At 40.1% G+C, this 27462-nt stretch overlaps 1 protein-coding gene across 1 annotated transcript in view; it reads left to right on the top strand.

Annotated features, from left to right (window-relative positions):
• The first annotated feature begins 236 nt into the window (after positions 1-236).
• The window catches only part of LOC122809360 (zinc finger protein 574-like), a 73780-nt gene continuing 46554 nt past the window's right edge, over positions 237-27462 (top strand). Inside the window, exon 1 of the mRNA XM_044080794.1 lies at positions 237-428. The gene's annotated coding sequence lies outside the window, so the exon portion shown is untranslated. The remainder of the gene's footprint in view (positions 429-27462) is intronic.

The following is a 27462-nucleotide window of genomic DNA, read 5'->3' as shown; positions in this document are numbered from 1 at the left end:
ATACTTAAGCAACATAACTACCACCCAACCAATGTGCGTCCTTGTCCTGCATTAACTTCCGTAAAATAGCGTCCACGAAGTTCCTGCTCTACAATAACCGTATTCTCCTTACTTAATGTGCCGCCTGTGACAGTACCGTTAATAAATACCGCTAGCTACCACTAGTGTTAGTCTAGTAATCGCCTATAAACCTAGAAATGCAGACGATGACGTCATCATTTATTATGTCAAGAGAGGCGAGGTTTACATTTAGCACCGCCTTGTTCCTCCCCTGTCACAGGTCATAGCCACGGAACTGGAAATCGTTTAAGAATGGCAGATTTCTCTGTTTTACAAAGAGTGGTTGCAAACAGACCGTCACTGAATTTTATTAAATGTACTTGATGTGTATTCAGACAATGCAGGATGAAAGCACTAATCGTGTCAAGGTTAGTGTGATTTACTATTCGAAAGTGAAAAGTACAGTTGACATGCTGTTTTGGAATCAGACGGATGTCAAATGTGTTTGGTGTTCGACATTTGTGAAGTTGTGATCCCAGAAATTGTACATCGATTTAGTATTAGTATCCCTGACATGTGGGGCATGATGAATGAAAAGACCCTCGTAGTCTAACGTTTACAGTAAATTATGCTAACAACAGTATGTATTTTCACAGGGTTGCATCAAAAGTTCTTGTTACACTATATTTATATTGTATTGACTCGTGACTGATTATATTGTGTTGAAGGACAGCTAAGAGGCATTCCCGGGTGTTCTAAAATAATATTGTTGTTGAGTTTTAAGTAATTCAGATGGCCTGGGTCTTGATGTATTGGCAAGGTGGCAGATAGTTAAGAGCTAGAAGCTTCTGATCTAAGAGCCTACTTTTGCCCTGTGATGGGTTCTTATACTTTGCCAGTGGGTGGCATTCGCAGAAGATACCGGAATGCTTTTGTGTCCTTAGCAGTGCTGCTTAGTTTGTTTTTAGAGTAGGGTGCGTGTGGGTCCAGATATTAACTATAAAAATAAAGAGGTAAAGTAGCAAGTTGAAATAATGATTAGGTGAAACGAGTAGACCTATGCTTTTTTTTTTTTTTTTTTTGCACAAACAGACCATATATCAATTGCCACGATTTTGAGACCTTTGGTATCAAGTAGTCCGTTGTAAATTGGTTATGTACCATTGCAGGAGTTGCATAGTTTGATACACCCACTTCCCAAGACGTGCAGCTAACTACCTTTAGTAGTACTATTTTTCTGTGTAATGTGTTCAGCTATTTGGTTGTCATCACTAATTAAGCAGTGGGACGGAGTTGGTAGTTTTGAAGATTGTATTAGAGTGTTGTTGTTGTCACTGTAGAGATAGTAACATTAAATGTTTTTTTTGGCAGCTGCAGACAAATTAAAATGATATTCTAATGCACACTGGTGATGTAAACGCATGTACACCCCATTGTGTCAAGAGTTAAGCTTTATTTATTTGATTGATTAATCTTAGGATGACCCTTATCATGGTTAATTTATGACACATACTCATCATTGTAGTTCCTTATACAATTAAAATGTTTCAACTGCTTAACATGTTACAAGAGAGCAGATTTTATAGTAACACCATCTTCAAACTGCAACCACGTTTGTGAATTTATTGGGGGTGCAGACAAATGAAAATAATACAAACATACATTGGTGATGTAAATGCATGTACACCCCACTGAGTCAGAATTTAGTTTTAGTTGTTGATGGGGGGTAATCCTCTGATCTCCGTTAATCAATCTGTAATGCACACATATATTGCAGTTACTTAGGGAGTTGAAACATTTCTAATTGTGTAACATGTTACAAGAGAACAGATTTTATAGTAACACCATCTTCAAACTACAACTACCTTTTTTGAATTTATTGGGGCTGCAGGCAAGTACAAATGATATTACAATGCACTCTGGTGATATAATGCATGTACACACCATTGTGTGAGAGTTAGGTTTTATTAATGGATAGGTTGATTAATCAGAGGATTACCCTTACCACAGTTAATCGATGATGCGCACATATACTGCAGTTTCTTTGGGAGCTGAAACATTTTTAATTGTGTAACATGTTACAGGGGAAAAGATTTTATAGTAGCACAGTCTTCATACTAGAACCAACCTTTTAATTTAATGGGGCTAGAAACTGTTTCATGGTTTTGTCCCAGGTGCAACATCTGTTGTCAGGTGGTGGACACTATGTGCTACTGATGTGCTTACAAGAATGCTGTTGCCTTGCTAATATGAATATTTTTTTTTACTTTGGGGAGTTGCTGCTATGTTCTGCCTGTTTTTACTGTGGTGCCTGTATGTGGTATTCATTTAATTATTTTTCTTTGATTACTGAGTAAGTTGGCTAGTCATCACACTCTTGCCACAACCCGAGCCCAAAGGGCACAGGTAACATCCAAAAATTAAGGCAAAAAAGTCGTCAATGATCTCTGTCAATGTATCTGCCCAGACGACTGCAATTTAGCATTAGTCATTTGCATACCATTCGTAATGCACTAAGTATAGAGACGCGCTGTATTCACTATCTGTAGATTGCTGCCTAAGATGGTATGATCTCAGCAAGCTGTTACTAATTAGCCTCTTTAAAGACTGAGTGCAGTATCAGTGGAGAACCCATATATATTGTGCTTGTGGGATGACTTAAGTAGACATAACATATAATACAACCATACTTTCTTTTCATTTGGTTAACTGTGCCCCTTTTGATGGGGGTATGTGTGTGAAGGGTCATATTTCCATTTTAGAGATTACTTTAGTAGCTTAATTTATTTGATGTTTGTCATTTGAATAGACAGATTGAGATCATTGCGGTGATGAATTTTTTCAGATGTAACCTGGCAGTATTAAAAAGTTAAGGGACTTACCTTGGGTTACATTATGTACAAGTAGGGGCTAATAGGATTCAAGTCTACGGCTCCAGTTTTGCAGCTTATCATCATAGCCACTTTGATGTGTTATGCAATAAATAGGAAAAAGTGAATTTCATTAATTTATTAGAAACTGTGAACGCTGTGATTAGAAAGTTTTTGTATTAACCAGGATATTTCCTCCTAATTTTATACCCTATTTTCAGCAGAGACCAAGGAGAAAATGTCCACAGTACTTTAATCAGAGTGGCAGCAAAATGTTACAGAGAGAAATCAAAAATGGCAGAAACATGTTGGAGAGAAAAAGAAATGTGCCACATTTTAAACAGTTATGAAATAGTTGTACCTTTGTCACAGATTGAGTACATATATCTTAAGTAGTAAAGGTCTGTATTTTACAGTACAGCAGCCTCTAAGGGTTACATAGTGTACACATAACAGAAAACTGTTTCAGATAATGTAGTTATATTTTATCTCCAATATTATTTCCCTTGGCTTGAGACAGTTCAGGAGTAAGAATAAAAATGTTTGGAATTTCAGGATTTGATCAAAAATAAATACTCTTGTATCAATGAGGTATTGGATGAATGTTTTACAAAGATCAGTTTATGTCTGTGTCAGTTACCATGTAATTTCAGTGATTCAGGAGATGTGTGGTCAAGACAGTTATGGAAATAAAGTATCTAAGAAAATTGGTGTTGGAATGCAGAAGTCTAGGTGGTTATTGAAGGAAAAAATGCAAGAGGAAGCAGGAGATGGGAAAGACAGATCAATCTAAAAGTGAGGACTGGTTGGGTAAGAAAGAAGCTATTGTAAGGGGTACTTCAAGAAGCTTCAGAATGAAGAAAACCATACATAAAATGAACCCACAAAGAAAGAGGAATGAAAACCCACCCTAGAGGGAATACAAAGTGCAGTAATGATGATAAATTTATGGAAAGCAGCAGACTGAGATGAAGTTACTGCAGATATGATCAAAAAGTTGGGTAATAATGTCAATATACAAGAACAACAGAGATATTCACAACTGTGGGTAGTACGATCTCCTGTCACACTGCATTAAATTGATGGAGAGGATGACTGATAAGCATGCAGAATAGTAGAAGGTAAGATGAGAGAGTAGTAGTTTGGATTCAGATTAGGATGCTTTTCAACATTCAGTAGTATTTGTACTGAGGCAGGTAGTGGAGAAGATGCTGGAGATGAGGATACTGACCAAAATGGATATTCATAAGCTTTGAGAAAGTCCCAAGAAGGTTGGTCTGGGCAGTCCTGTGATGGTTGATGTCCTGGAAACATTGGTAGAATTAATGTAGTCTGTGTACAGAAATCCACTGACAAAAATATGAACAGTGTTCAGAGTCACAGGGGTTTTCAGTGGGAGTGGGTGTGCAGTGCATCAAGGTCTGGTCTGAGTCCACCCCTTTTGGTACTGGTGGTGGACTACATCAGCAAACAGGTCAGAGGGGGACAGATCAACAGATTGCTGTATGTAGACAATGTCGCTCTGCAAGCAGTCTCTGAACAGGAACTTCAGCAGATGTTAGCAAATTGAAATGCGAAGCTGCAGACATGTAGGTTGAAACTTGAGTACAGACAATACAAAGGTCAGGACAGGAAATGGAGGAAATCGGAAGAAGTTGGAAACTAAGATAAAGGAGAAAATGGTAGCACAGATTAACAGCTTCAGGTATCTCTGAGGTGAGGTTGAGGAGAAGGAAGGTCTTGCATGTGGAAGTCAAAACTAGAATCTGAGGTGCTGCAGCCAGCCAGCACAAAATGTCAGGGGTGGCGCTTGACAAAAGAATGGCAAAGAAGTTAAAAAGTAAGATGTATATGTATGGCACATACACCTGGGCAGCAAAGGCAGTGCAGTTAAGGAAGCTTGAGGTGATGGAGATGAAGTGCCTGAGATGGATAGTGTAATGCAAAGAGCAGGAGTCAAAGTAGACCCAGTTACAGAAAAGGTGAAGGAAACCAGATCACATTGGTTATCTGCATGTGCAGGAAGGTAGAAGATGATTTGATAAAGCAGATGGGAAGAAGGCAAGAGGAGATAAGGAGATCTAGCCAAGACACAGATGGAAGGAGGTTGGTATAATGGTTAAGGTTTTTACCTTACAAACATACAATGCAATGAAAAAGTATTTGCCTCCTTCATGATTTCTTATTTTTTGCATGTTTGTCACACTTAAATGTTTCAGATCATCAAACAAATGTAAATATTAGACAAAGATAACCCATGTAAACACAAAATGCAATGATGATTGTATTTAAGGAAAAAAAACTATCCAAACTTACATGTCTCTATGTGAAAAAATAATTGCCCCCTAAACCTAATAACTGGTTGTGCCACCCTTAGCAGCAGCAACTGCAATCAAGCATTTGCGATAACTGGCAATGGGTCTTTCACATCGCTGTTGAGGAATTTTGGCCCACTCTTTGCAGAATTGTTTTAATTCAGCCATATTGGAGGGTTTCTGAGCAAGAACCGCCTTTTTAAGGTCATGTCACAGCATCTCAGATGGATTCAAGTCTGGACTTTGACTAGCCCACTCCAAGACCTTCATTTTTTTTTTTTTTTTTTTTAAGCCATTCAGAGGTGGACGTGCTGGTGTGTTTTGGATCATTGTCCTGCTGCAGAACCCAAGTGCTCTTCAGCTTGAGGTCACAAAGGGATGGCCGGACATTCTCCTTCAGGATTTTTTGGTAGAGAGCAGAATTCATGGTTTCATCAATCACAGCAAGTCGTCCAGGTCCAGAAGCAGCAAAGCAGCCCCAGACCATCACACTACTACCACCACCGCCATGTTTGACTGTTGGCATGATGCTCCTTTTCTGAAATGCTGTGTTACTTTTACCCCAGTTGTAATGGGACGCACCTCCCAGAATGTTCAACTTTTGTTTCGTCAGTCCACAGAATATTTTCCCAAAAGTCTTGGGGATCATCAAGATGTTTTTTGGCAAAGGTGAGACGAGCCTTCATGTTCTTTTTGGTCAGCTGTGGTTTTCGTCTTGGAACTGTGCCATGCATACCATTTTTGCCCAGTCTCTTTCTTATGGTTGAGTCATGAACACTGACCTTAACTGAGGCAAGTGAAGGCTGCAGTTCTTTAGATGTTGTTCTGAGTTCTTTTGTGACCTCTTGGATGAGTCATTACTGCGCTCTTGGGGTCATTTTTGTAGGCCGGCCACTCCTGGGAAGGTTCACCACTGTTTTCTCCATTTGTGGATAATGGCACTCACTGTAGTTCGCTGATGTCCCAAAGCTTTAGAAATGGCTTTGTAACCTTGTCCAGACTGATAGATGTCAGTTACTTTATTTCTCATCTGTTCCAGAATTTCTTTAGATCGCAGCATGATGCCTTCCTTTTTGTGATCTTTTGACCTACTTCACTTTGTCTGACAAGGTTCTATTTAAGTGATATCTTGATTCAACAGGTCTGGCAATAATCAAGCCGGGGTGTGGCTAGTGAAATTGAACTCTGCTTTCTCAAAAATGTGATTGACCACAGTTACTTCATGATTTAACGGGGGGGGGGGGGGGCAATTCACATAGGGCCATGTAGGTTTGGATGTTTTTTTTTCCCCTTAATAAATACAATCATCACTTAAAAACTGCATTTTGTGTTTACTTGGGTTATCTTTGTCTAATATTTAAATTGGTTTGATCTGAAACATTTTAAGTGTGACAAACATGCAAAAAATAAGAAATCAGGAAGGGGGCAAATACTTTTTCATTGCACTGTAAGGTGCAGGATTTGATTCTCACATGGGGTAATTGGCTAGGTTTAAAGTGACTCATGACGGCAGTTAGTCTTATACTTATGTATAAACCTATAAGATGTTCAAAAACATTGATGTTGAAGGAGGCAATCAACATTCCTCCTCAGTTTCTAAGTACCATAAATAATACCAGCAGCAAGAAGGAGCTCACCCCAACACCACCACCACTACCTAAAAAAAAAAAATTAGAAAAATACTTTGGTGACGTTAACATTAAAATAAAAGTCTAGTATCAGTCTAACTATAATGAATAGGAACATCCATTTTTGTTGCCCATACTAGGCATGTACTGCATTATCTCATTTACTTGTTGCACTTTTTGATTGTTGGAGTTTTTGCATTCTGCTTGTGGCCGATTACAATAGTGTTATAGTATTTAAAGCTATTGCTCCTCAGTACTACTCTAAATAGTACAGCGTTACCTTTGTGATGTACCTTTATTACTTGGATGACTGCTGTACTGTTAACTCCATTTGAAACTACTCGTTTAGATTGTATGTAGCAATTCCAGTTACTGCATCTTGACTTATTGAGTTAGACAACCCAATTCTTTGTTTTTACTGGCTAGGTAGAGACCACATTAGCCTATAGGGTAGAACTGTTTGGTTACATTTTTCACTGTTACTGATTTCCTTATTGATCCATACATGGTGTGTCACTTTTACATTTCTGTTTTGCACATGTGATTACTACAGTAGTCACAGCTCATTCTTTTATCGTTTAGCCATATCCTAGTTTATTACCTTTTTTTAGCCGAGTCAGCTATCCTCATCTTCTCTCTTAAACCAAAAGTAAGTTAACTATTCTGTACCCCTGTAGACAGCTGATAGTTACTACACTGCCTCACAATACCTAGTGTTATCTCATGTTTACTGAAAACTCTGAATCACTTTGAGATGGTAATAAAGTTTGTGAGAGGTGTAAGCATTTACTTGGAGGCTACTTTCTTACCTCGGAACACATTCGGTAAGCAGAACGCATATACACACACGGCACAGAGTATTTCCACTAAGCCAGCTTACGGTGAGGTTGTAAGAGAACGTTGCGTAAGCCTTCCAGGCTAATGATTAAGAAACCTCTATCAGTTCACACAGCAGCAACACCACCTTCACATGTACACCTAGGATGCAAACCTGTAAGTGTCACAAGGGTGCAGACTGTAAACCCTTATGGCCCACTGAGACTGCATCAAACCATGGTGGTGATTTTAGGAATAGGTGACCATTACAAGCCATACAGACACCGCCCTCGACAGGCTGGAAAATAATAGATTGACAGCTGTCTTTCTGGAGCCAGGATCTGGGACTTAACAAGGGCTCTTAGATTCTTCCATCCTGGCAAGTACAATTACAACCTGATAGTGGTTCATGTAAGGGTGGATGACCTTAGATGATCTACCCAGAGAGACTTAAGGAAGGATACGATAGACCTTGCCGTGCATGTATCTGAAGCAAGAAAGACACTGATCTTGAATGGTATTTTGCCATGAACCAAAATTATGCCTGGATTGAAATACAAGATAATTGGCTTTAACAATTTACTATGTAGCTGATGTCATTCTGTGGGGAGCCAGTATTTGTCAGCTTTGGATGGGATAGCTGACGAGCCTTCCTGCTGTGCCAGGAAAGGTCTGCAGCTGGCCTGACCAAGGCTTTCACATTTTGGCTAAAGCCTTTGCTGCCCACAGAGTGCCTTTTTTAGGCAGAGTCCATCTGATGGACATTCCAACCTAGTAACCTCTAATTTGGAACACATATTAATGTGCATCTACTCAATGCCAGGAGTCTTTGCCAAAAAAGCAATTACTAGAAAATGGAAATCCAAAATCTAAACCAACTATATTAGAAGTAGTGAATATAGTAACAGAGATAAAACAACTGGAATTGAGATATTTAGAAAAAGATGGGAGCAAACTACATAGGAAAATGGGAACTGTGAGAACAATACAGGGGAGGAATGAGGTTTAAAAGAAGGCAGGACTTAAATGAGCTATGTAATGTTTGATTGAAAATGATTGGGTAGATTATAAGTGATATATAACGTTTGGAACTGGGAGTGTGTCAGTATGGTTTGTGATGTAAAATGTTTGCAAGTAGGATTTTGTCGGTGTGGTTTGTTTACATTAATATACATGTATGATTGCTTATCTCATAAGTGATGGTTTAATAAATATTCTTCTTGTTTAAAAAGGGGGCAGGATTGAATAATTTATGTAATGTTGCTTAGGTTATATGATGTATAGTAATATATGTGTTTGTTTAACTCGTTAATACAGTTTGATTACTTTTATATAAATGTAAAATCAATGTCACAAGTGATTATGAACTTGAGGCTGTCCTGTGACTTGAACACATTCATATACAGTGGATATAAAAAGTTTACACACCCCTGTTAAAATGCCAGGTTTTGTGATATAAAAAAATGAGACCACAATAAATCATTTCAAAACTTTTCCCACCTTTTAATGTGACCTATAACATGTACAGTTCAACTGAAAAAGAAAAATCTGCTAGGATAGGGGAAAAATATAAAAAATAAAAAACGTACAATAAGCTGGTTGCATAAATGTGCACACCCTTAAACTAATAGTTTGTTGAAGCACCTTTTGATTTAAATACAGCATTCAGTCTTCTTGGGTACACACCCACCATCAATTAAAGAGACTCTGATTAACCCCAAATAAAGTTCAACTGTCCTAGTAGGATTTTCTGGACATTTACTCACTTGCCTGCTACAGCAAAAGCCGTGGTTCATGGAGAGCTTACAAAGCATCGAAGGGATCTCATTGTTGAAAGGTATCAGTCAGGGGAAGGGTACAAAAAAATTTCCACAGCATTGGATATACCATGAACACAGTGAAGACGGTCATCAAAAAGTGGAGAAAATATGGGAAAACACTGACATTGCAAAGAACTGGGCATCCTTCCAAAATTGAAGACAAGACAAAAACTGGTCAGGGAGGCTGCCAAGAGAACTACAGCAACACTGAAGGAGCTGGAGGAATTTCTGGCCAAGTACTGGTCGTGTACTACATGTGACAACAATCTTCCGTATTCTCCATATGTCTGGGCTATGGGGTAGGGTTGCAAGATGGAAGCCTTTTCTTACACAGAACATCCAGGCCCAGCTAAAATTTACAAAACAATACATCGGGTCTCCCAAAAGCATGTGGGGAAAATGTGTTCTGGTCTGATGAGACCAAGGTTGAACTTTTTGGCCACAATTCCAAAAGGTACATTTGGCGCAAAAACAACACTTCGCATCACTAAAAGAACACCACCCCTCGCGATGAAACATGGTGGTGGCAGTATCATGCTTTGGGGTTGCTTTTCTTCAGCTGGAACTGGGGCTTTAGTCAAGGTGGAGGGAATTATGGACCGTTCCAAATACCGCTTTTGGCCCAAAACCTACAGACATCTGCTAGAAAGCTGAAGTTGAAGAGGAATTTCACCTTTCAACACGACAGTGACCCCAAGAATACATCCAAATCAACAAAAGAATGGCTTAAAATGTAAGTTTTGGAATGGCTCAGCCAGAGCCCAGACCTAAATCCAATAGAAAACCTGTGGGTGACCTGAAGAGGGCTATGCACAACAGATGCCCTCGCTATCTGACAGATTTGGAGTGCTTTTGCAAGGAAGACTGGGCAAATATTGCCAAGTCAAAATGTGCCATGCTGATAGACTCCTACCCAAGAAGACGGAATGATGTAATTAAATCAAAAGGTACTTCAACAAAATATTAATTTAAGGGTGTGCATATTTATGCAACCAGCTTATTGTACATTTATATTTTTCCCCTAACAGATTTGTTTGTTTTTCAATTGAATTGTACAGGTTACAGGTCACATTAAAGGTGGGAAAAGTTTTGAAATAATTTATTATGGTCTCATTTTTTATATCACAAAAACCTGGCATTTTAACCGGGGTGTGTAAACTTTTTATATCCACTGTATGTGAAGTTACAGAAACATGGTTTCAGAGCAATGAAAGCAGTCCTGTTCCTGGGTTACAATGCCTGTCACATCTTCAAACCTTCTGGCAATTGTGAAGGAGTATTAATATTTGTCAAAGATATCATCACCTTGTAAGCGATTCCTTGGGACACCACATTTGAAGTCCAAATCACCATAAACAAGACAAATTACCATTTCATAGCTACATATGAAACACCCTCTATGTCCCCTTCTAATAATGATAGATATTGTAACCCATTAGCTGACCTACCCATTAAACCCAAACCTTTCTACTAGAGGACTTCATCTACCATCAATAAACTGGCTGACCTACACTGCCAATGGCTGGCATGACCAACACTTCCTAATAAATGCTAACTCTTTCATCAGTAATTAACCATCCTACAATGGGCCCAAATATCCTTGATCTAGTCCTCACAAATGTGGTCATTTCTTGCACATCTCCTTATATTTTGCTTTGTTAATTAGACCATAATTTAGTCACTGTCACTTATCTCTCTCTAACATAGATGATGAGCAGGCAGGATATTTCGTTTAGAACTTTAATACGTAGAAGCACATCATGATGGATAGCAGCATCATAAAATATAAACAAACTAGTTAACAGGCAGACCTTGCATGCATGCATACATACATGCTTACATCTCAACAGCTTACTTCAAAATGGCAGTCTAGCTTGCATGTGCTTAGTATTTATAAGCTTGTGCAAGCCCTTGGATAGCTTCTTAAAGGTACCTACACACACGTTGATCTACAGTCACCTTTTCATTTTAAAACTGGTGGTACTTCCCCTTTAAGTAACTGTTTTTAGGGACTTCTCAAAAGCAAACTTTCTTCAGTTACTTGAGAACTTATATAAATTCTGGGTTCCGGCGTGTAGATCGCGAGACGATTTCCCGCGAGATACAACGCCGAAACAAGAAGGCCGCGGCACCGCTAGACCGTAGAGCGGTGCGGCCAAAATACAGATCTGCCGTTGGAACCCACGTCGGTAGGAAAACACATAAATAGCGATAACCCCTAAAGCAGGTACGCTGCAAACCCAAACAGTAAACAATCGCGGAATTCAAATCACACGTCAACTGAAATAATCCAAAGTAAAGCATACAAGCACAAACGCCCCACATATACACAGTACACAGGTAAATAAATAAATAAAGGTATAATAAGAAACAACTTACCAGAAGATCAGCTGAAGTCCAGACAAACCCGAACAGTAAACAGTGCCAGAAAGTCGGGAATATAATCCATACTAGATGCAGCAGAGTCTTTGTACATGCGCATTAGCATATAGTATGTCCCTGTCAATACAGTCCACATTTACAGAATAGATATAGTAACCCTGAAGTATGCAAATGTAATGCAAATGAAATAGCACACATATGAAGTGGAGTGCAACAGAAACAGGAGTTTCAAACTTCACACCCCTTAGAAAGCACATGCTGCTGTAGGACCTGTTAGAGTAACAGCTTCCAAACAAGTAACAGCACTTTTACACATAATGTGCCAGTGGTAATTAGTATTGGGAATAATCCATTCCATGTCCCAGACATAGTGGTGTAAAGCCATGATAGCAACACACAGCATCTATTCTGGTACAGCCCCCCTAGTGCAATGGCAGGTGTGAACATTGAACCTAAGGAAACATTGTAGCAGGGGAACACTGTCAGACAGGAGTGTCAACCCCACACCTAGTCTACAGCAGCATGAGTGTATTGCAGGGTCTGGAAGACCCATCCAATGTCTACTGGGGCTGGGGTACAGAAGTAAGCAGGCCCATGCAGGCAGGCAAGGGTGCAATACTGAGCTACTTCCCTATGTAATCTCTGTCACTGAAACTGAGACTGGGCCCCACACCCTGATTGGCTAGCAGGAACAACTGGGAGTTAAAGAGGACATGTACACTACACCTAGAAACTGTGTTTAAAGCAGGCCGTGTAGATGCTTACCACAGTACAATCATTTGTTAGCCCCATGGGTGTGTAAACTGCATATAGTGTCTCCATAGCACAACAGGTAGTCAGACCAAGGTGGAGTACTGACAGCTGCACAGTCAACTGTTGCAGGCAGCACTACAACGCAGAGTCCAACACAGGGCGGTGCATAGCAAGTATTGTAACATCCGATAGTGATTTGTAGCAGTGACGTCTCTACATCCAGTTCCCAGCTACACTTGCCGTGATGGATACTGAGAGGCCATCAACAAGTGGTGTTACCATGATGGAATCTATGTACCTGTATAGCCCTGGTCAGCTTGGCAACAGATACAGCACAGTGCCCAGCCAACGGGGCAAACCGATGCTGGTAGTTGAGGGATACCTCTACCATTTGGAGCGTGAAGTGCCACCTAAACGGTACTGGGCATGTATTGAGCGGAGAGTACAGGCCTGCAGAGGTCGTGCCATCACTGTTCGGCAGGAAGAGGGGGAGGAACTGCTGAAATCACTGCCTCACCAGCACGGGCCAGATGCAACAATAGCCCAGGTTGCTACACTGCGAGCAGAACTGCGGCAGAGGGCAGTAACCGGCAATGAGTTGCCAAGCTTGGTGATGCAGAGTGTCCTAGGCACAGCAGATGAAAATGTACTTCAGGAGATGCCTTGCCGTGCCATATTGCGTCGTAGCATAACCAGGGTATGTCAGAGGGCACGGGCATCCATGACCACACCTCCAGTAACACTCGCAGATATTGATGTCAGCCACTATCCACTCCGTAGTGGCAGCTTTATCCTCCGTAGAAGGTCTGATATGGATGGGACTGATTCCTTGGTTCTACTTACAACATCACAGAATCTAAGTGATCTGTGTAGATCCAACATCATTCTTGGAGATGGCACCTTCCCTACACGGGCTGATATATGTCGTCAGCTGTATACATTACATGGCTGTATTGGGACCCCCACCTCAACAAGGATTGTCCCCCTGGTGTACTGTCTCATGACAAGGAAGTCGGAGTCTGCATACAACAGTAAGTGGGAGATACTGAAGAGTATGGCTGCAGAACAGGAGTGTTCCCTGGCTCCACAGTGTATAATGACTGATTTAGAGAAGGCAGTGATCCGAGCCAGCCATAAGGAATTCCCTAAGAGTATTCTGAAAGGGTGCCTTTTCCACTTTGCACAGATCATTTGGCGCCAGATCCAGCATAACTACCTTGTGGCCCTCTATGGTACGGACACTGCTTTTTCTATTGCCGTACGCAAGCTGATTGCATTGGCATGCCTACCAGTGGAAGATGTTGTCCCTGCATTTTTGGACATTGTGGCTACGTTACCTGAATGTACACAGCCTATTGGCGTATTCCTGGATCATCATTATGTGCGGGGCTGACCACGCAAGTATGCATCCTGCTGCTCTTCACAGCAACGACTACCATCAGCCTATCCTTTGAGATTCTGGAATGTTTGTGATGTCTCCGGCATGGATTTCCCACGGACTAATTAATAACCAGATAGAGGCATGGCATCGTCGGCTGAAAGTGTTACTGGGGCGACCTACTGTGCAGCTATCTGACCTTTTGACTGTCCTGCAACAGGAACAGAACTTAACAGATACCCGTCGAGAATCTCTGTTGCGGGGGATGCCTGTGACACCACGTAGGAAGGCTATTGTTGTAAGGGAGCGTTGTCTAAAACAAATCTTGCAACATAAGTGTGACTATAGTGATGTGCAGGATTTTCTCCGTGCTGTGGCACATTTCTATAAGTTATGATTATATCTGGGTTTAGTATGCACCAAGCACTTCAAACATCACTTTACATTTTGTGTTAATAAAGGCTTTGCCCACAGAGCACAGGTTTTACTCTACCACTTTGATGCCCACTTGGCATCCTATGCTAGGCACATGTTACAGTGATAGTTGCACATGATGGTTTCTAGGGGGGTGTAGTGTGTATATCACATAGGGGGTTTGTGTCTCACACCTATGGTTAGGGTGCAGGGTGTTCCTTTATTTCCACAGGGAATTGTCTGCAGGCATTTGTCACTGCAGCTAAACTGCCATACTGCCATGTGTCCACATCCAGCTGTCTCACAGTGGGGTGTCGCACCGCCTAGGTGCCTGAACCCATAAATTCTGCTGTAATCCTCCTCCTCTGAAGGATTCCATTGCTAAAGCTGCTGCCTATGCCTCTCACTTCTACTTCTACTTAAATAGTTGTATTGATAAGGTAGTCCCTATTTGCACCAAATATAATGAGAAATTTTAAAAACAAACCCATTTGGTGGAATACCAGTATAAGTAACTTGTACGACAAGAGAAAGAAACTGCTTTAATGCTTATAAGAGGTCTCATTCTACCTAATTTAAGAGCATACTTGAGCAAACTAACAAAGAGCTTAAAGGAACTATTAGAAAACTCAAAGCTGAGTTTGAACTTAAAATAGCCACTAAAACTACAAATAACTATAAATCATTCTTTAACTATTGTTTGAAGTTAAGAACTAACACATAACAGTGTTTGAAGCTAGTCCACAATAATACTACACTCTCTGACCGAAAGGAAATGTATAACATTCTTGCTAACAAACTTGGTTCAAATTTTACACCACCCACAGATATAGCTATTCCACAGGTTCCACAACCCCACCCACCCCCTTTAATTACTTTGGAACAAATTCTCACAACCCTCTCAAAAACTAAGAATACTTCACCCATGGGTCCTAATAACTTACCAGATTGCCTGATTATCAGTGCCAAATACGATCTTTCTGAATCCATACTTAACCTGTTTAATCTAAGCCTCTCCACTGGTTACATTTTTGAAGCCTGGAAAACTGCCATTGTAATGCTATTACCCAAGGATGGCCCAACCACAAACCCTGGAAATTATTGAACTCCTTAGTCTCGCTAGCCACATAAAGTTACAGAGCACATTCTCAGACCTCATTAATCTAGATATTGAAAATCTCTTATCCCAGAAGGATCCTCATCAATTTGGCTTTGTCAAAGGAGGGTCCTGCCTATTTAATCTCATTAATTTATTTGAAAAAATAATCAAAGCAGTAGACAGTGGTTATACAGTATATCTAGACCTGGCCAAAGACTTTGACACTATTCTGTATGCAGTCATTCTTGATAGACTTGTAAATGTGACTGTAAATCTTTTGCGGTGAATAGCTAACTGGTTGTCTAACAGAATCCATATATTTAGTCACAGGTGACACTTCTAAAAGCAAAACAGTTACCGGTGGTGTATCACAAGGCTGAATTTTGCCCCCCCCCTTTAATTTGGCATTTATTTCTCAGACCTTCAGGTCTCCTAGATTGTGGTTAACTAATTTTGCGGATGACTATAAATTGGGTGTTATGCAATCTTCGACTGATTCAAAATTGCTCAAACATAGGTTAGACCATGTTAACAATTTTTGTGCAAAGACAGTAGTCTGAAAAATAAATGTAAAAAAAGTAGAATAGTTCATTTTGGTAAGCAAAACAGTTTCACTTGTCATTTAGGTGATGTACCCCACAGATTAGGCACTCCCTCTCTTGTAAGAGATTTAAGCACTCCCTTATTTGACTGGCATGTCTTCACATTATCTCAAAGTATTTTGTCTGGTTCATCTAATTTTTCAAAGGCATCCCCACTTGATCAAAAGATGTATTAATTCCCCTTAGTGTGTATATCATCTGACCCATTATTGAATAAAATGGACCTTTTGGCTTGTATTTGTATAAACATATACAAATTGAGAGACCTCAGGGATTTCATATCTAAAAAGATCAGTAGCCTTCCTGGGTTATCAGGAGACTGCCATCCCTTTCTGTGTACTCAGTCTCTTACTGAGGCCTCCTTGGAGATCTGTGCCTAGCCTTTAGAACCATAAGGTCCAACCATGGTTGATGTCTTATTCTTTTGCAGAACTAATGGTACCTCAAATACTTGGTTAAAGGAACTAAGCCTTCATGAGCAGATAAATAAAACTGACTGGTTTGATGGATTCATATCCCATATTATTCCTCAGTTCTGGAATGAACTTCCACTACATGTCAAACAGAGTAGCACCATTACCAGCTTCAAGGTCATCCTAGATAATTGGAGTAGCCCCAAATTCTCCCCCGGGTCTATCTTGTCTTGCCCTCTTTGAAGCTAGATATAGCTTTTATATTGTGTGTGTGTGTGTGTGTGTGTGTGTGTGTGTGTGTGTGTGTGTGTGTGTGTGTGTGTGTGTGTATACATATATATAATCTATATAATTTTTTTTTTTAACTATGAATGATCTGCAAACTGATTGCCTAGTACTTGCATATGAACCTACTCAGCGCTGTGTGGCATGACAGTAAATTCAGTGTTCTCAGTTCCTTTGACTGGGAAATGACAGAGAAAGATCTGTATATGTAACCTGAGCCATAGCAAGGGACAGAAATTTTGCAGCTATCCCTTTCTGCCATAGCAGTTTTATGGAAGCAAAAGATTTTCTTGTTTTGATTATCTTCTTTGGAAGATATTGATGAATCAAAACTGTAAGTAGGTTAAACTTTTATTTTACTTTGCCTTGAAGTGGCTTATAGTGTATAGAACAAAAAAAAAAACAGATAATGATCCTGTTCTGGCCAGGATGTGAACACCTTAACCCATGGGAGATGTCCAACTTAACGTGTAACAAAATGGAGTTCTGTGTCATCTTGGCCCAAAAAAATGTTTTTGAAACTGTGATTAGTGAGGCCTGTGAATTAATATAACGTTTTGAGACACCAGCCACTTGACAATTGCATCTTGAGTGTATTTTTTAATTATTTTTCTTGTAACATATTTATCTTCTGAGAGAGAGTTTTGTTTGCTGCACCAGGTGAATGTTTTTATACTGGAAAATTTGTTTTACTTCCACCATAGAATCTTTCTTAGTTTGCAGCTCTTGCATCAGTTTTCCTTATTTTATTTTTTTACATGACCAGTACTAGCAAATTATTGATTTCTTAGCCCAGTCTTTGAATGCTCTAAACTTCCAAACTCTGTGAATCAGGCTTTGCCATAATATGTAAGGCCCAAGGATTTTCGGTATTAATGGAGGAGATGAATTTAATACCCAAGAATTCAAACAAATATTTTTACTTGCCACAAGTACAACATTAAGAGGGGAAGATATTTCCATCAGTTCTAAACTTTCTATAATTGTGCCCTGCTTATTATGAAATATACAGGTACTTTGAAAAGTAGTTGCAATGAGACAATCCTGTTGTTGTTCTCAGTGACGGCTGGTGACTTCAAATCAAAGGGGGGCTGCAGGTGACAGCTGAATGGGTGGGGCCAATGGGAAGGGTGCGGCCAACTAGAAAGGGGAGGAGGTATGCTCAAAACCACAAAAACTGGAACTTTAATTAAATGCACTGCCCTGGGTGCCAAACTGTCATTATGAGAGTCCAATCAAGACAAAATGAAGTGTAGAAGAAAAAAAATATTATATTTCAATGCATTGGCTGCATGACAGCTTACTTAATATCTAGATGGAAACAAAAAGGTTGTGAGGCATGAAAAAATAAATTACTTTTTAAATACATTACTGGAATGCCAGTCAAAATCAAGTATAAGAAAAACAAGCAGCACTCAACTCAAACCTCTTCTCCTTGCACTGCAATTCTAATTATAATTTATATTCAGCTTTATTAAAGTACCGAGTAACATGCTGAAAGTAGCAATCTCTGTGAATACCGCCACTTGTAAAAATATTTCTTATCCAAAAAAGACCTACTGCCTGACAACTATCTACTTGTTTTATGGGGAAAATATGATCAAAGTAAAAAAATGAAACGCAAACAAGAAACAAGCTCAAGAGACATTGCTTTAAGTATTATTGTACAGGTAATAAACCACACATGATAGATTGGCATTCTGTTTGGTTTACAGGTAAAGCCTGCAAAGATGACTGCAAGTCTCCAACAAATGTAATGAGCTTCTTAAAATAATGTAATCCTGTCCTTTATTACAAATACTGTCATATGCATTTCAATACCCAAAGCTTATACATTATCTAGTTATGTAAGTATTCTCTGCATGGCAACAACAGAAAGGCTTTCAATGTTGGCAATTCTTTAACAGTATGCTTATTAAAGCTTGCTTGCATCTTACAATCTCAGACAAGCTTACCTGATTGTCATTAAAGCATTGCTACTTAAAAACAGAGCAACAGGCACTTTCTGAGTAATAATAAGCATAAATCAACAGTATAAAAATATGACAGAAACCAGAACATTCTGCAAAATCAAGGACAGAATAAAAGTAGCACTTGTGTCTACCTTGGATAGGGGGATACTCTGCACATTTACACTGCATAACTGCTCCTTGCCTTGGACACATACAAAGTCACTACATAGGGGATTGGGGTGCAACAAGTATGTCACAATTTGAAATGTTTCTGGCTGACTGTGATGGCCCTGACACATATGTCATACCTCTCAACCTCAGAGCAAAAACTCTGGACAAAGCCATACATAAAAGTTGGGACAAAGGCCCAAAAATAAGGACACTTTTTAAATATTGCTCTTATAAACTTAGAAAGATAATAGAATAGTAGGTCTTGCATTAGTATGAATTTTTCTGAAGGGTATGAAATCTGAAACTCAAATGTCTGTCATTATTTTCTAACTTCAGTCTTTAATGATTTGCCACTAAATTGCCAAAAAAAAACACAATTTTATAAAAAATGGACAAAAAATGTGATGCAAAAATATAAAATAGCCACACAATACAGCTGGGAACCTGTCAAAGAAGGGACACTTTTATAATATTAGTACTGCTAACTTGAGCAGCTGACAAAATAAAAGACTCTACATGCATTTCTGAAATAAAAGTAATCTATAACTCTGATTATTACATCATCATCTTCTTTTGGCTGTTCCCGTTAGGGGTAGCCACAGCGGATCATCTGTTTCCATTTCTTCCTGTCCTCTGCATCTTGCTCTGTCACACCAACCACCTGCATGTCCTCTCTCACCACATCCATAAACCGTATCTTAGGCCTTCCTCTTTTCCTGTTACCTGGTAGCTTCATCCTTAGCATCTTTTTCCCAATATACTCGGCATCCCTCCTCAGCACATGTCCAAACCAATGTAGTCTTGCCTCTCTGCTTTGTCTCCAAACCTTCCAACCTGGGCTGACCCTCTAATATACTTATTCCTAATCCAGTCCACCCTTGTCACACCCAGTGCAAATCTTAACATCTTTAACTCTGCCACATCCAGCTCAAACTCCTGCCTTTTTGTCAGTGCCACTGTCTCCAACACATATAACATAGCTGGTCTCACTACCCTCTTGTAGACCTTCCCTTTCACCCTTACTGGTACTCATCTGTTACAAGTCACTCCTGACACCCTTCTCCACCCACTCCATCCACTCCATCCTGCCTGTACTCTCTTCTTCACCTCTCTTCCACACTCACTGTTACTCTGAAGTATTGATCCCAAGTATTTAAACTAATCCACCTTCGCCACCTCTACTTCCTGCATCCTCACCATTCCTTTATCCTTCCTCTCATTCACACACATATATTCTGTCTTAGTCCTGCTGACCTTCATTCCTCTTCTCTCTAGAGCATATCTCCATCTCTCCAGGGTCTCCTCCACCTGTTCCCTACTCTCACTACAGATCACAATGTCATCTGCAAACATCATAGTCCACGGGGACTCCTGTTTGAACTGATATGTCAACCTGTCCATCACCATTGCAAATAAGAAAGGGCTCAGAGCTGATCCTTGATGTAACCCCACCTCCACCTTAAACGCATCCGTCACTCCCACCGCAGACCTCACCACTGTCACACTACCCGTGTACATATCCTGTACCATCTTGCATACTTCTTTGACACTCCCGACTTCCTCATACAATACCACAACTCCTCTCTAGGCACCCTGTCATATGCTTTCTCTAAGTCTACAAAAACACAATGCAACTCCTTCTGACCTTCTCTGTACTTCTCCATCAACACTCTCAGAGCAAACATTGCATCTGTAGTGCTCTTTCCCGGCATGAAACCATACTGCTGATCACTAATCATCATGTCCCTTCTTAACCTAGCTTCCACTACTCTTTTGCATAACTTCATGCTGTGACTGATCAATTTAATCCCTCTGCAGTTACTACAGCTCTGCACATCACCCTTATTCTTAAAATCGGTACCAAAACACTTTTTCTCCATTCCTCAGGCATCCTCTCACTTTCCAGGATTTCATTAAACAATCTGGTTAAAAACTCCACTGCCATTTCACCTAAACAACTCCATGCTTCCACAGGTATGTCATCTGGACCAACAACCTTTCCATTCTTCATCCTCTTCATAGCTATCCTTACTTCCTCCTTGCCAATCCATTGTACTTTATGATTCACTATCCCCAAATCATCCAACCTTCTCTCCCTTCCATTCTCTTCATTCATCAACCCCTCAGTACTCTTTCCATCTCCTCAAAACACTCTGCTCGCTTGTGAGTATGTTTCCCTCATTATCCTTTATCACTTTTACCTGCTGCACATCTTTCCTAGCTCAGTCCCTCTGTCTAGCCAATCAGTACAGATCCTTTTCTCCCGCCTTAGTGTCCAACCTTTCATGCAACTCTTCATATGCCTTATCCTTAGCCTTCGCCACCTCTCTCTTTGCCATGCACCTCATCTCCTTATACTGCTGTCTACTTTCTTCATCTCTGTGACAATCCCACTTCTTCTTAGCCAGCCTCTTTCTCTGTATACTCTCCTGTACTTCCTCATTCCACCACCATGTCTCCTTGTCGTCCTTCCTCTGTCCAGATGTCATACCAAGCACCTTTCTAGCTGTCTCCCTTACTAGCTCTGCTGTAGTTACCCAGCTAATTGGTAATTCTTCACTGCCACCCAGTGCCTGTCTTAACTCATCCCTGAACTCCACCTCACAATTGCCCTTTTTCAATTTCCACCATTTGATCCTTGGTGCTGCCCTCACACTCCTCCTCCTCTTCTTGATCACCAATGTCATCCTATAAACCACCATCCTATGCTGCCCAACTAAACTTTCCCCGGTCACCACTTTACAGTCTCCAATCTCCTTCAAACTGGCCCTCCTACTTAAGATATAATCCACCTGTGTGCATCTTCCTCCACTCTTGTATGTCACCCTATGCTCCTTCCTCTTGTTAAAATACGTATTCACCACAGCCATGTCCATCCTTTTCGCAAAATCCAGTATCATCTGACCTTCTGCATTCCTTTAATACCTACCCATCACTTCCTCATCCCCTCTGTTCCCTTCACTAACATGTCCATTGAAATCTGCTCCAATCACCACTCTCTCACCCTTGGGTACAGTCATCACCATTTCATCCAACTCACTCCAAAATTTTTCTTTCTCATCCATCGAACACCCAACTTGTGGAGCATATGCACAAACAACATTCATCATTACACCATCAATTTCCAGCTTCATAAACATGAATCTGTCCGACACTCTTTTCACCTCCAAAACACTCTTAGCATACTGTTCATTCAGGATAAATCCTACGCCATTTCTCCTCCCATCCACACCATGATAAAACAATTTGAACCCACCTCCGATACACCTAGCCTTACTCCCCTTCCATCTGGTCTGTTGTACACACAATATACCAACCTTCCTTCTGTCCATCATATCAGCTAGCTCTCTCCCTATACCAGTCATACTGCCAATATTCAAAGTTCAGACCCTCACTACCACAGTCCTAGCATTTCTCCTCTCTTCCTGCCTTCGCTAATTATAAACCCTCCACGTTTTCTTCCAAAGTTGCCATTTTGCGGCAGGATTATTAGGGGAAGAGCAGCATTTTGAGCCAAAATTGGGGACAGTTGAGAGGTTTGGATATGCCTAATTCTATAAAGCAATTTATTTGCATGTACCTCTCAACCTGTTAATGCAGGAAATCTGGACAAGGTCAAATATACTGGGGGAACATATAAACAGCACTAAAAATTGTTGTATAAACTGAGACAGTTGATAGAATAACAGGTCTTTAGCATGCATTTTTCTGAAGGTTATGAAGTCTGAAACTCATTGTCTGTCATTTATTTACTGACTTAATTTCTAAATTATTTGCCAGAAAACCACACTTTTTATGACTGACAAAACAAAAATAAGAAGCAAAAAATCTATTCATTCTGTGAAAATCTGGACAGTTGAGAGGTATAGTTCAGCCGGGGCTGTCTTTGAGTTTGCCGCCCTTCCCCCTCACACAATCATGGTTGAATGGAGCCTCCCCACTGCAGCCATTCCAATGAACTATTACTTGGTTATTTCACCCCATTTACCATAAACACTAATGTGCATACTGCTTTACTTCTACGATGATTTAGACTTCATTTGAAAGTTTTATTTTGCATTTTACAGCACAAACACTAAAACATCTGCTAAACAAAGCAGTGCAATCTCACAATGAAAACAGACTTATTAGCATTAAAACTTCTGTGCCCTTGAAACTCTCATTCATTGAAACAGCATTGAAACCCTCATTCAAAGAAAATAAAGGTTGCCAGTGGCAGATAAAAATTAACTTTGGGCTGTTTTCAAATCATAGGCCCCTTGCAGATGAAACATACACATGCTCTTTGATACACCTTCCTGATTGTATTAAATTATATTCCTTGTACAATATAGTACAGTTGTTAGAGGGCGTTATAAATTTGTTGTTTTGAACATTTTTCCAATAAACAATGAAACAAAATGCAAGCACCAATAATGACAAAACTGCCCAATTCATAACATTTCTATCATAAAAGTCTACTCAGACTTCTACAGTCCACTAGTATCCGTAAATATGCACTATTTCTGAAGAAGTAAAAGTCATGTAAATAATTCCACATTAAAAACATCTGTAACTAATGAAGAGGTTGCTGCTAGCAAACAACTTTATATTTCATAGTTTCATCTACAAATAAAGTGGTTGTTGCCCTTGAGGAATAAATTGCCTATGTTGCATTAAAAAAAACGATAAGCTAGTAATATTGCACTAGGGAATGGATGGCAAACTGATAACAGGTTCATATAGTTACTAGGTATCTTCACCACAAAGGACTGCAGCATCCACCCCCTTTACAATACAATACAGTACAGTATCAGCAATGCATCTACCTACTGTGGGAGTAGAACCCACAGCCTTCTGCATCAAAAGAAAGTACACTACCTGTTATGCTATTCACAATGTAAGCAGACTCAACATAAGCAGCACAAAACTTTTGTTCCCCTGCAGCTCTCAGCTTCTTGTAAAATCTACTTGACACTCAGCTGTATCTCTCAACTTTGCAACACAAGAAATCTGGAAAAAGCCACAATTGGGGGGGCAAAAGACCAAAAAACAGGGACACATTTTAAAAATTGCTTATATCATGTTGGAAAGTTGCTAGAATAAAATGCTGTGTTATCACCATACATTTCACTGCCAAGTATTGAACCTAGGACCCTGTGCAAAATAATTAGAGCAACATACCACTATGCCAAATCATCTGTTTTATGAAAGAGAGGAAGACTGAAACTTAAATGGCTACCATTTAGTTAATTCAGTTCTCACCATAGCTGTCAACATCTTAGCACAAAACACCTGAACAAAGCCAATAATGGGGGAATACAGCCCCCAAACAAATTCAGTGAATTCAGTTCTCACCATAGCTCTCAACCTTGGCACAAAAAACCTGGACGAAGCCAATAATGTGGGAATACAGTCCCAAAAATAGGGACAAATTTCAAATATCCATCTTATAAACTTAGAAAATTGCGATAATAATAGGTTTTGTGTTACCATGTACTTTCTGAAGAATATGAAGTCTGGCATTCAAATGGCTTGTCATTTTTATTTAACATTTGTTAACCAGGAAAGTCTGACTTGGAACAAAAGCCAATTTTCAGCAGTAACACTCCAGACACATGTCTTTGTAAAATGGGAGGACATCAGAGCAAACCCACACAAACACAGGGAAGACATGTGGACTCCACACAAAAGGCACCCCAGCCAAGAATCAAACCAGACAACCTGTAGCTGTCAGGCAACAATACTACCACTGCACTACTGACTGTGTTAAGACAAAAAATACAGAAACCACAGATTTTATGAGGAACAGAACAAATATGAGGCAAATATCTACACATTTTTATAAATGGTGCTGGGTAGGGAATTCAGGCTCTTGCTCCAAGGTACAGGGTCCAAGCCTTATTCTTTACCCACCACCATGTAGCAACTGGGGCATTTTATACACACACACACACACACACACACACACACACACACACACACACACACACACACAAAACCACCTGAGCCAAAGCTGCTGTAAAGTCCTTTCCATGCCGTGTACATCCCTTCCTTTCCATGCCGAGAAAAGCCATGAGCCAAAGCTGCTGTAAAGCAAAGTCCTTTCCATGCAGAGTAAACGTAATTCCCGTTCTGATCCTGTCTGTCCTTCCTGCCTGCGGATGTTGCAGTCCGATCCCCTTCCAGTCTATGCAGTTGTAACTGCATAGACTGCTGGAAAAATTTGGAGTTGAATGTTGTATTCATACTCCGGACTGCTGGTGGAGACTGTCTGTCTGGATTCTGTGCGCATGCTCTAGACTGGTTCACCAGCAGTCCAAATGTGCAATCACGCATGCGCGATGTTCTGGGACTCACATTTTTATTTTCTCTTTTGTTTTTATTTATTTATTTTTCTTTTTTGTTTTATTTTACATTTTTACAGCTGGGGGACTGCACAGTTGGGACGGCTGCAGTCCTGCAGTCCAATAGCACGAGCCGCCCCTGGTTAAAATATATACCTGCAGCTTATTGTTTCTTTCCTATATGTATTATTATTACTTTTTGTTTTCTCTTATATGCATTAGAAAAAAAACAGGGGGATATTGGGATTCCCTCTTTTTCAATACTTCATTTTTAATATTCCTCGCTGTTCATCTAGAGTAACCCCATACCTCAAAGTCATTTACCATCTGGTTCAGTTGTTCTTCAAGAATATCATTTTGTGTGTTCAACTTACTGACCCTTGCCATTTGGTTTAACATTATGTTCTGAAACATATAGGAAGGGTGCATACTATCTCTAGATAAACAAGTACATTTCTTTACTTGTTTTTTATATAACATTGTTTCCAATTTACTTGTTAGATTTTTCTTTAAAGTGATGTCTAAGAAGTCAATAGTTCGGTATTGAATATTCTTTTTAAATTTTAAAAACATGTGGTATTATGTAGGTATGTAATGAACTCATTAAATCAACCAGAGAGCCATCCCAAATAAAAAATAAGTAATCGATGTACCTTTTGTAAAAGATTATTTTCTTACTCAGAAGTTTTCTTCATTGTTTAATATTGTTATGAGCTCCCAGTTCATGACTGTGTTCACATCAGTGTTTGATACCGGGGTGCCCATGTCACTTGCTGTAGTATTTTTTGTGAAATGAAAAAACATTAATCTGATGTTGTTAATCTTCTTTCCAGTCATCACTGATGGGGTTGTTGGTCCATCTTTGGAATTGAGTCAGCCTAATACCAAGCTTGCACCACAAAAAACCTCTCAAGCTAAGCCTTTACCCATAGTGTCCTTTTCCCTGTTACCCCAGATCTCGTTTGCCACATAGCCATAAAGCCACGTCCAAGCCAAGCTCTCAGGTAAGTGTACAATATTTGATATTTCCCTGGATATTGTGTCTACCTTTTATTCTTTGTTGGTATTTTTGATATTTCTTTCTTTGAATTTATCTATAGACCAATTTACCCTTCTGTTTTTACCTTTTTGGTAATCTTCAGTACCATTGATGGTACTGCCTTTCTCCCTACCCTTGTGGTATTTCTTAAATGCCATCGTTGGTATTCCTCCTCCTTCTTCTTTCACCCTATCTCATGCATCTATATCAATGTAGAAAAACTCTGCCTTTTTTCCCTTGGTTTCCTTCTAACTTGTGTGTGTGTGTGTGTGTGTGTGTGTGTGTGTGTGTGTGTGTGTGTGTGTGTATACTTTGAATGAGCGCAAAAACAAACTGATTCTGAAGGGCTTCCTTTAGACGCCCTTTTCAGGGGTCTTTTCTGCGATAGAGGTCTCATCCCCTCCTACAAAGAAAAGAAAAGGTCCCACTCTGTCCCCTCTTCAACCTCGGGTGACTAGGCCAAGTCTGTAAAGTCTAAAGTATCAAAATTGTCTTCAGAGCATAAGTCCACCTCATCTGCCCCATCTTCCTCTCTGACTATGACTGTTCTTTTGTCAGCTCGTATTTCTGCTCCGATACTGTCTACTTCACTGACTACTGATTTTCCAAAAGTTACTCCAGCTTCAGCACTGAGTGCCGCTTTGGCACAGTGCACGCCTTCGATGCCTACCTCTGCAATTCTACCTCTGCAATTCCGTTTACTACTGAATCTTCTGTGTCTGCTCCACATGCCCCTCCGGCACCAAGTCCTTTCACGCTTCCGACAATTTTGACGCCACTGGTTCCTGTCTCCAAACTTAAGACATCGGTGCTGATAGACTGCACACCATGGACCCGATACTCTCTATCAACAGATCCTTTTCTATCCCAAGTCTGTTCCTAGAACGACCCGAGTCCCCATTGGGAGTGTCCACTAGATCCACCAGGAGCCTTTCCAAGTTTGACGTGGTGCATCTTCCGATTCAGCTGTTCACATCCAGGGGGATACCCACTCTGTCTAGGACCCATCCACCTGCAGGATCTGGGTTGGTTTCTCCACGGACTCCATCCTACTCTCCTCCTTTGACCATACCGGTACCAAAACACTTTTTCTCCATTCCTCAGGCATCCTCTCACTTTCCAAGATTTCATTAAACAATCTGGTTAAAAACTCCACTGCCATTTCACCTAAACACCTCCATGCTTCCACAGGTATGTCA

This window comes from Protopterus annectens, chromosome 8.part0 (assembly GCF_019279795.1).
Source record: "Protopterus annectens isolate FY-2018-M chromosome 8.part0, PAN1.0, whole genome shotgun sequence".
NCBI lineage: Eukaryota > Metazoa > Chordata > Ceratodontiformes > Protopteridae > Protopterus > Protopterus annectens.
The sequence above is the reverse complement of the archived record's forward strand: the minus strand, read 5'-3'. Positions and strand labels throughout refer to the sequence as shown.